Source organism: Lactuca sativa, chromosome 6 (genome assembly GCF_002870075.4).
Source record: "Lactuca sativa cultivar Salinas chromosome 6, Lsat_Salinas_v11, whole genome shotgun sequence".
Lineage (NCBI taxonomy): Eukaryota > Viridiplantae > Streptophyta > Magnoliopsida > Asterales > Asteraceae > Lactuca > Lactuca sativa.
The window spans coordinates 201,401,259-201,411,388 of record NC_056628.2 but is presented as its reverse complement, the minus strand read 5'-3'; positions in this window follow the sequence as shown (position 1 = coordinate 201,411,388).

The window sequence follows — 10,130 nt, the reverse complement described above, 5'->3', positions numbered from 1 at the left end:
CATTGCTCTTCTGTAAATATCTGCAAACCATTTACAAATATTAGATTAACATTTAACTACCAAGTACCTAAGTGTTATATGAAAAATATGAGTTCTATCTAGTAGATACCTAAAGTACTAATCACTTCCAGACTTCCTTTCCAAATAAGAGGAGCAGATCCTCATCCAGTGTCAAGTTTCTCCACAAAAGAAACAATATCCATTTATGTGGGCCATAATGGATTTCTCGGTCTTAAAGGTTTTCAATCCATAAAACATGGGCCTCCTAGATCACACAAGGTGACTCTTTTGGGCCTTGTACTATTCCTAGTTCAATGTTAGAAACAACTTTAGCATCACAATGATGCCTTTACTAGGTGTCATGTTCAGGTCAATTGCTCAAAGCAAATAGTTTAAGACTAGGACCTTTAAGTGTATACAATTTGATATCTCTCACGAGATTGTCTCTTAAGACATGAACCTGTTCGTTGAAGTTGTATTTAGTGAATGTTATTGTTTCATTAAGTCGTTAAAGAAAATGACAATTCATGGTAATGAGAATGAATTATTTAACTACAAAATTTTAGCAAAATTCATTTAGTATTTTCAAGATTTAAACTCTTTAATAATTAGTACCCCTTTAGTTTCCAAAAACATTAATTATCAAAGTTTAGGATTCAAGTTGCATAACAAATAAATGGTTAGGTATCCTTTATCCCATCAATTTGAATTCAACCCGGTAGATATCGATTATCAATTATATCTTACTATATAATTCCTAGATTTATGGGATCGCTAATAACAAATTTAATTAGACATATTTGATCCCATCTATGCCTTGGAACTCTCTTGCTTTGGTATCCTTTATTATAAAAGATTTTTGATCAAATCATCCAATTTGAAAAACTTGTGTAATCGGCCTATAACTTGGTTATAGAAATCGTGAAAACATCTCAACCATCAAAAGATAACACTAAGCGGTTAGGTATCATTTATTCCATTAGTGTATACAAGAGATGTGTGGGTGCTCTTCAAAAATGATTGCATAGATGTGAGGTTTAAAAGCGTCTTTTATATGTTTTATAACTCTTGTTTAAAAGATTATATGATATTATGGTTATTATATGCATATAATAAACCATGGTACTAATTTTCAAAGGAAAATCACTTTTAAATGTTCTATATAAAAGCTAGTTTTTATATAATTTGACGCGATTCAATTTTAATAGTTGGTATTAAGTTTGAGTGCATTTGAACCTTTTAACTTTTATATCTTTAAAAAAACTTTTTTTTATTACTTATATATTTGGAGTTTGTATAAGTTACAAAAATCACCATTTTAGAACTTATATTTGAGTATTTCAAAATTTAACGCTATTAACGTTTTTATAAAACCAAATTTTATTTTAAAATAATAGCTTATTACATCTTATATCCACATTATCAATTTTGAAAACCAAACTCCATTGATGTTTATTTTGTCCAAAAAAATATTTTAGCATGTGAAAAACTAATTTATCAACTACACAGAATAATTGTATAAATAAACAACACAAAAATGTAAAAAAATTATATGTGCATAAACATAACATATTTTTTGTGAGTGAAACACAAAAATGTCAAGTCCATTCATAAATGGACATTTTAAGGGAACAAAAATCCTCTTGTAATGTTTTTGTAGAAACTCACACTTGAGAAAACATCTTTTGCTATTTGAAAAACTTCTTTAAAACAATATTTCGGCAATATGCAACACTTTTCAGAAAAGGTTGCATCAAAAGGTTGCATCAATTCCAACAACTTCAAAGGAAGCTGCCAACAGCAACAACTTTTGCAACAGATTACTGAAAAGATTGCATTTGTCCGTACACTCCTCAAAACCTTAAAAATTGTCTTGTTATCTTTAAAAAAATAACTCAAACTTCATTTCTTCTTACATTTTTGTACAAATAAATTATTTTAACAACTAATCTATTATTTACAAAAATAAACCAAGAAAACTAATCTATATAATTTATTACATATCATTTGAATAAATAAATTATTGCATTTAATTCCATGGTAGTTGCATTTAGGGCGTGTTCGACAAAATTAATTGTTAGCGGGTAGCTTGTAGCTTGTAGAGTTTTGTTAAACGCTACATAAAGTAGCATTTAGATTTTGAGCATTTTGTTTGAACTAAACGCTACAAGCTTGTAGTGTCAAACAAGATTTTTTGTTCAAAACGGAGTGTTTTGTCAAACGTTCCCAAACGTTGTGTGCCGAACATGCCCTTAATTTCATTGTAATTTAACTAATAATGAGGGGTATTTTGATAAAATGCATATTTATTTTTAGAAGTAGGCTATTATTTTGGGACAAACAAAAAAAGAAACATGAACTATTAATATGGAACAGATGGAGTAATTCCTTCAAATTTCTAGCCCAAATTCACAGGCGTTATATAAATAATCAACAAATCTTTGAATACAACCACATACACACTCCAAATGATTGTAGAACAACACTTAGACAATTAGATTTTCAATATTATTGTATTTAAAACTTATACTCTTATAAAATAAAATGTGATATCGAAAACCGTAACCACCTAAAAAATTGATAGAATGGCATAATGAATGTTTTTATGTGTAAATGGAAAATTTTTCATTATTGCCAATTTTATGAAATATTAGTGTTTAAGAGTATAAAATGACGTTATGTTTTAATTTTATGTGTAGGATGTGTTGCAAACATGTGAGTATGTATATGTTGTTATATACCAAAAAGGTATTTTGGTCAAAATATTGAAAGTATACGAAAGCTTGAATTATATTGGTAAATAACCCTTGTATATGTAGCATTAGGAGGTGTATATATGGATAAAAGTTGGTATAAATGAGTAGGCAGGTTAGTATAAAATATAGGAAAAAGAGTGTTCTTAAAATGAACACATAAAATTGTGAAGCAAGAAGTTGTGACACAACTATAAAATGATCGCGGCATGTCGAAACGTGGAGTTTGACGAAAAATAACGTGAACATTTGACGTAAGTTGGGGGCAATCCACTTTGGAAGTCGCGATGCGATATGGTCTTTGATCACATGACACATTTACAAGTATAATGTCAAAATGGAAGAATGTGCAAGACATGACAGAAAGGAAAGCGTGATGTGTCTTTATAGAGAACGTAGTGCGTTCACGCTGATTCCATATTAAGTATTTTATCTGTGAACTTCCAGTTGACTAACATAACACACATCCAAACATTCCAAAGCTCATCACATGCGATTTCAAAAGCTACGAGGTGATTTGATGCTATTGGAACCAAGGTTTATTGAAATCAATCTCTAATTAAAACTATAAACAACAACGTCTCTTTAATTTAGGTTATGAGCTTTTATGGTATATTAATGAAGTAAAGTTGGAAGCTTGAAGTTAATGATAAATAACTTGAGTATGATGTTGTTCTAAGTGTTTAGAAGCTTATTGTGAGCTTAACATGATGATTCCATGGTTTAATTTATAGATTAAGCAATTATGTTTTCAAACTTTAATTAAGGGAAATCATGGAATTAAGAAATTTGATTAAGAGCTTAATGAATTAAGCTGTTGAGAAGCTTATTTTTATGACAAAAATTGCCAATAATTTTGGTGGCCAAAATATGATTGTATGAAATGAAAATGTAACTAAGTTCTTAATGGATTAAGATGTATGCTAAAGGTCTAATATGATAATTTATTAGGTTTTGGCCAAATTTTGATATTCACCCTTTTCATACGCTCTAATTCCAAGCATTGTCGGTATCCATGATTTTAAGTAATTTTTTAAACTTGTCCTGAATATGACCTATAGCTCAACTTAACCATCTTGAAATTTTTGAATTTAAATACATTCTCGTCGACATACGAAATCATAAAAAAGTAATGTATCATGGATTATGATAGAACTTCGAAGGGCTATGGACAATGACCCAACATGGTTCAAAATATAACTGTACAGTTTGTGCTATTTTGGGCTTAAAACTAGTTCTTCTTCCAAGTTTTATTATATATTAAAAAATTCCATGCTATCATTTTATTTTGAACCAACATTTTTTTCAAAGTTTAATATTATTTTTATTTTGGAGTTAATTACACAGAATGTCTCTTTACTTTGTGGTATTTTGTAAGTTTCGTTTATGACAATCTTTACCATTTTTAGTTACAGTTTTCGTTTCTACAAAATGTAAAATAAATATATGGGCTTTACCGGGTTTTTTTGAAATAATTTAAATCATAAATAAAACAATTTGATCCCATCAACTCATCCCCACTACCAACCCCTACCACTACCACTATCACACTCTGTATCTACTTTCTCTTCTAGACCACCATCATACACAATCCACGAAAATCAATTTCATATCATCCTCTTCACATATCATAGTAAATCCATGAAATTCCAAAGAAATAATGAAAATTTGATTTTAGATCCTTCAACGGTTTCATCCTCTTCACAAACCGTGTTCATCTTTATCAAATATCCTTGTACATCCAAAAAGAAAATTTTATTCGTCGTCTTCATCTTCTTCAATTAACTTCAATTACGATTTTAATTTTGGTATGAAATAAGCTACAATTTTTACTTAGTTTTTTTGCAAGTCAGTTTTATTTTTTTTTATTTACAAAACTGCAAAAATTACCTTATTTTTTCCGGATTTTGATCAAAACTTCCACTTTTTTTTATTAGTATTTGATTTTCTAGATATTGAAATGCATAAATTATCTTTGGTATTTATTTTTCATTTTTCTTTTATTTTTTTAAATCTAATTTATTTATTTAAATAATTAAAAAAATAAGAGGGGATCACGTGTCTCCTTCTTTATATATATATATATATATATATATATATATATATATATATATATATATATATATATATATATATATATATATATATATATATATATATATATATATATAAACCCTAATCATGTATGTCCATTAGATTATTTTGGTTTCATTTTCAATGGCAAACTCAAACAATAAATAAATGAAAATATATAAACCATTCTCTCCATTCACTCCATCATTACATTTCTCCAATGCAAAAGAAAGCACTACAAGCCAAGAGCAAACCAAGAGTTGGGGTGGGATACCAAATGGAACAAAGGGGTCAAATTGGGTTATCGTTTAATCAACACCAAAAACAAACAGGAGAAAAAAAAATAAAGAAGAGATCAAATGAACTTCATCTTCCCTTTCGATCCAAAACTTTTGAAATCAAAATCGAGTATTGTTCATCGTCTTCTACAACAGCGATTTAAGTGGCTAAGTTGAAAAAAAAAACAATAACTTATAAAAAAAAAAAACCTTGATTTTGTTTTTAAATTCTTGAAATCAAGCCCAAATCCAACACAAAACACGATTGTGACAAGTCGTGGTTTCCCACAATCGTCTTCTTCTCTCTTCCAACATGTCAACAGAAGCCACCCATGGCTTCTTTCCGCTCGAAAACAACAATTCCCCAACGACATCTCCATTGCTTCGCTAATCAATCTCCCTCCTTTCCGATACGGTCTATCTTGAAACGATTTAGACCCATTCATTGTCATCAATAGAGGTGGAAAGCTTCGTGAAAGCATGTTATTGGACTCCGCCTAATCTCTCCGACTCCTTTTGACTGATAAAGTTGACGATAGGAAGGAAAAATGGCTTCATCTTCGCTCGTGTCCCTGCCAGTTTCGCTACCTAAACTTCTAGTGCAAAGCTTGAGGCTTTTCTGGCAAAGTTTCAGAGATTTTTGGTCATGAAGATAAGAGTTTTTGGTTTCTGTGCAGAAGTATTCATCAATGGGTTTGTGGGAAGAGGGAGATTAAAGGAACCTAGAAGATTAGAAGGTGGTTTTTTCTTAGAAATATGTGGTAAGAAATAGCAGTTGGAATTCTGAGAATCGTGAATATCACTTTTAAATCAAAGTATTTAGGTGAATAAGTCAATCAATTACACTTAAATATAACTAGTGAAACAATTCACCGACATTTTTGGTTGTTTCGATGACGAGAGAGAGAGAGAGAGAGAGAGAGGCCCTCACTTATTTTTTTAATTATTAAAATAAATAAATAAGATTTAAAAAAATGAAAGAAAAATGGAAAATAAATATCCCAAGCATATTATAGTCATTTTAATATTCAAAGGGACCAAATACGCAACGAAACTAGCTTAAAAGGACCACTAACCTAAAAAAATCAGGGTTTAAACCAAAACCTGGAAAAATGCATACCATAGGGACCATTTTTGCAGTTTTGTCTTTTTTTTTTTTTTGGTTAAATCGACATTGGTTTGCATATGAGTTTTCAACTTGTAAAACAAAGTAATCTTTAGCTTTGATAGCCAGGTGAGAACAACTTCACTGATGACAGTCGATAGAGACAGTCTCCATGGTGTCGGTATAGGGGCGGTGAAGAATAGAGGAACGAAAGAGACAATTTGTAGGTTTGAAAAATAATCCTAACCTCCTTCATTTATGGTTCTCTCTACTATAATTCAAAGTATTGAAGGATACAATCATAGATAAGAGGGATTGGTGGTGGTGGTATCAACGAGGAATGAGGCAGCGTCATGATTTTTTTTCTTAGATGAGAGGCGAATCAAAGATTGGAGAAATGATTTTTATCATTTTTTGTGTGTGTGATTTAATCACCATTGGGATGAAGGGTGAGTGGTGGGCTAGTGTCAGTGGGGGATAGAAGTGATGTCGAGGCGAAGCCAATGAGAGAAGAGGTAAAATATAAGTCGATTTGGTGTAGGGTGATGATGAAACCTGTATATTTTATAAACACAACAATTTTATTTTTTAATTAATAAATAGCAAAAATTGTTAATGACTACGGTTTAGGCCTAAGGCCTTTAGGGTTTAAGTCATTTGGGTTAGGTATTCTCTATAGATTACTAAGTAATTGTCTTTTGAGTATTAATCAATCTATTATCTAATACGGTATCAGAGCTTTAGGTTAAAACCCTACTACTGACCACAACCCACAGTCGTCGCCCTCCACCACCGACGACCTTCTCTAGAAGGAGTCGTAGGTGCCTTCATTATGTTCCATATTTTTTCTCTTTTCTATCTTCTCCGCCTATATAATAAATTAGGAGTTGGCACCAAACCAGAACTCTTTCGTCTGCTTCTTCTAATGCCTCGTCTACTTCTACCTCCTCATCAGATGAATCCTGTCTCTAAGCCTTATGCCTCCTCCTTAGATGGCCACTTCTTCATATCTCTTTTCCAATTCAGTCCCTTCTAATGTTGCTACTGTCTCCCACCGATGACTCTTTCTCTATCGGGAAACCTGTAATTTGCAGTCGTCTCTTTCTCTATCAACATTACAGTCGCCGATCTCTCCAAAATTGGCTCTGTCTGCCGCATCTAAAGCATTCTTTCTTTCTCGATGTCTTTATCTGATCTCCGCTATTGTCGGTTGCATGATCATTGTCGCCGCTGTCGTTCTTCTCTTCTTACACAATGGAATCGCCTCTAGCTATCGCTTCTTCTCTCGTCTTCTCCAACGAGCAATCGATGTTAGCCGCCATCGTAAGAGATCGACCACCACTGATGTCGCTATCTTCATCTAGTTTTTATGTTTTGTAATTTTTTTCCACTCTAATCGTCTTCTTGTAACATTCCAAAAATACTAAGTAAAAAATTTTGTTTTTAAGTCAACCAAAACCATCATTCATTCATTTCAAACCATCGAAAGCATTTCAATGTGGAAAATAATTATCAGAGTATAATCCCAAAATCATAAAATGCCAAATACTGGTGAATGCGATGTGATCATGTCAAGCCTTTCCCTTTTGAACTGGAAGTACCTGAAAAACATTCAAACAAAAACCATAAGCACAAAGCTTAGTGAGTTCCCTAATATACCACATACCATACATACACATCATACATATATATCAACCTAAAGTTGTAATGAGTCTATTTCATCCGTGAGTCCCTTCCGACTCCATGAGTCCCTTCTGACTCTCTAATTCCCTTCCGAATATTTGAGTTCCTTCCGACTCCTTTGGTATCTTTCAACCAGTACGGGTGTATTTCACCCCTTCATCTAAGCATACAATCATTCTAACAGGAGTCACAAAGACAACAAGCACATAAAGGCATATCAGTAAGTGTCACAAAGACAACTATTATCCTACAATATAATCCAGTGGGTTGAAATTAGTGCCTTTAACCCACAAGTACAACGAGGAGACTCATCTCAATCTGATGATAAACAATCACACTTTCGCGTTGCTGCTACCATGGCTCCTTACACTGAACATATCCAAAATCAACATTAATTAATAATTAGGGTAATAACCTCTAAATGGTCCAAATCATATTCTATCTTAATATGGGTAAAATATCATTCTACCCTTCCTATATTTGACCCAACTAATCATGGCCCAAAACCCATATTGACCCAAGGCCTAAAAATGGCCAAAATGGGCTTCTAGGAGTACGCCATGCATACCTCCCTATTACGCCTTACGCACTGGCTTCAACAGAAAGGGAAATATGGCATAGCCCGTTACACCGTGTATACTTCATGGTTATGCCCATCATACCCCTTTGATGCTCAAGATCTGTTTTAAGCACTTAATACCTAAAGTCTAAACGTCCAATTCACATATCAAGCTCTTGGAAAGGTATTAACTAATAAAGTTGACAACTTTTGGATTTTGCATGGCATGTTAGAGCCCAAAACCAAACCCTAACTTCTAACTTCATAAAATGGTCAAAAACTCATGCATGGATGAAATGTACCAAACAAGCTAGATTCGATTTTTGTGACTTAATGACCTTACAAATGGCTAGAAATGATGCTCAAGGGTTCTGGAGTAACTCCTAGTCACAAGATCCAAAGCCATGAGATTAAACATGCCAACACATAACCCAAATCTAGATCTAAACTACTGAGCCATAAAGTTTAGAGCTTTATACCTCCAGAAGATGCTAGATGAAAAACCAAGTTTGGATCTACTAGCTCCAAGCTTCCGAACACCTCTCCAATGGGCTATTTCTTCATCAAAAAGAACAAAAACACACAAGAATCACTCTAAGAGCTCATGAACCTCACAAGGTGGTTAGGGTTTCAAAATGAGGCTTCGGGACAATGGAGGCTGGTAATAAGGGAGGCCTCAAAGACTTAACGTCCTTTAAATAGGGTCCAAACCCTAAAAATTAGGGTTTGGGATTTGCATGAGTACGCCCTATGTACCCCTTATGTAAGCCTAACGTACTCAACAGAATCCGTGTCCAAATTAAGTGATGTAGGCCTTGCGTACCCATCAGGTACGCCCAATGTACTACCAACCCCCATTTTCATCTTAACTTCAAACAACCATAACTTCTTCGTTCTAACTCCGTTTTTGGCGTTCATTTTATGCTCGGGAAAGTATTCAAGAGCCCCACAATCCTATCTCATTACTTTTGAATTAAACCATACCAAACTAAGATTCTTAATTCATGCAAGAAGCCGAATCTATAACTTTTCCCCTTTCTTCTCTTTGGGTCCAACATACGAACCAAGGCTAGACCTTACAACCTAATAACGCTTATTTTATACATATAATGTAGGTGTTGTCTTATTATTTTATGCTATGTTTTTATAATATTTTGAGCTAAAAGGTACTTATAATGTTTTGAGTTGTAATTTACAACTATTAATTATTGTTGGAGCGGAACTGAAGCAAAAAGCCCGGAAAAACAGAGTTGGACTGCAAATAAGAAGAATTGGGCTGAAAGTGGGCCGAACGCACTGAGTTCCCCGGATGAATGCACTGCGTTCGTGGCTTGCAGATTACGGGATCGCTTGGAGGAGCGTAGGGATGAGCAAAAGGACCGAACCGGCCCGAACCGGACCGGAACCGGGAAGCGGCTTCGGCCAAAATCAAGAACCGAACTGGCCCGGCGGTTCTACCGGTTCCCGGTTCCTACCGGTTCTTGTCGTGTCTTCAAATGTTGGAACCAGTCCTTGAAAAATAGCATCATACGATTCCGGTTTTTACCGGTTCTACCAGTTTTTGCCGGTTCTACCGGTTTCGGTTATATCGGTTCCGGTTCCTACCGGTTCCCGGTTCCAAAAATCCACAAAAATAACGTCCCGGTCCCGGCCCGACCGGTTCCATCAGGTTTCGGTTC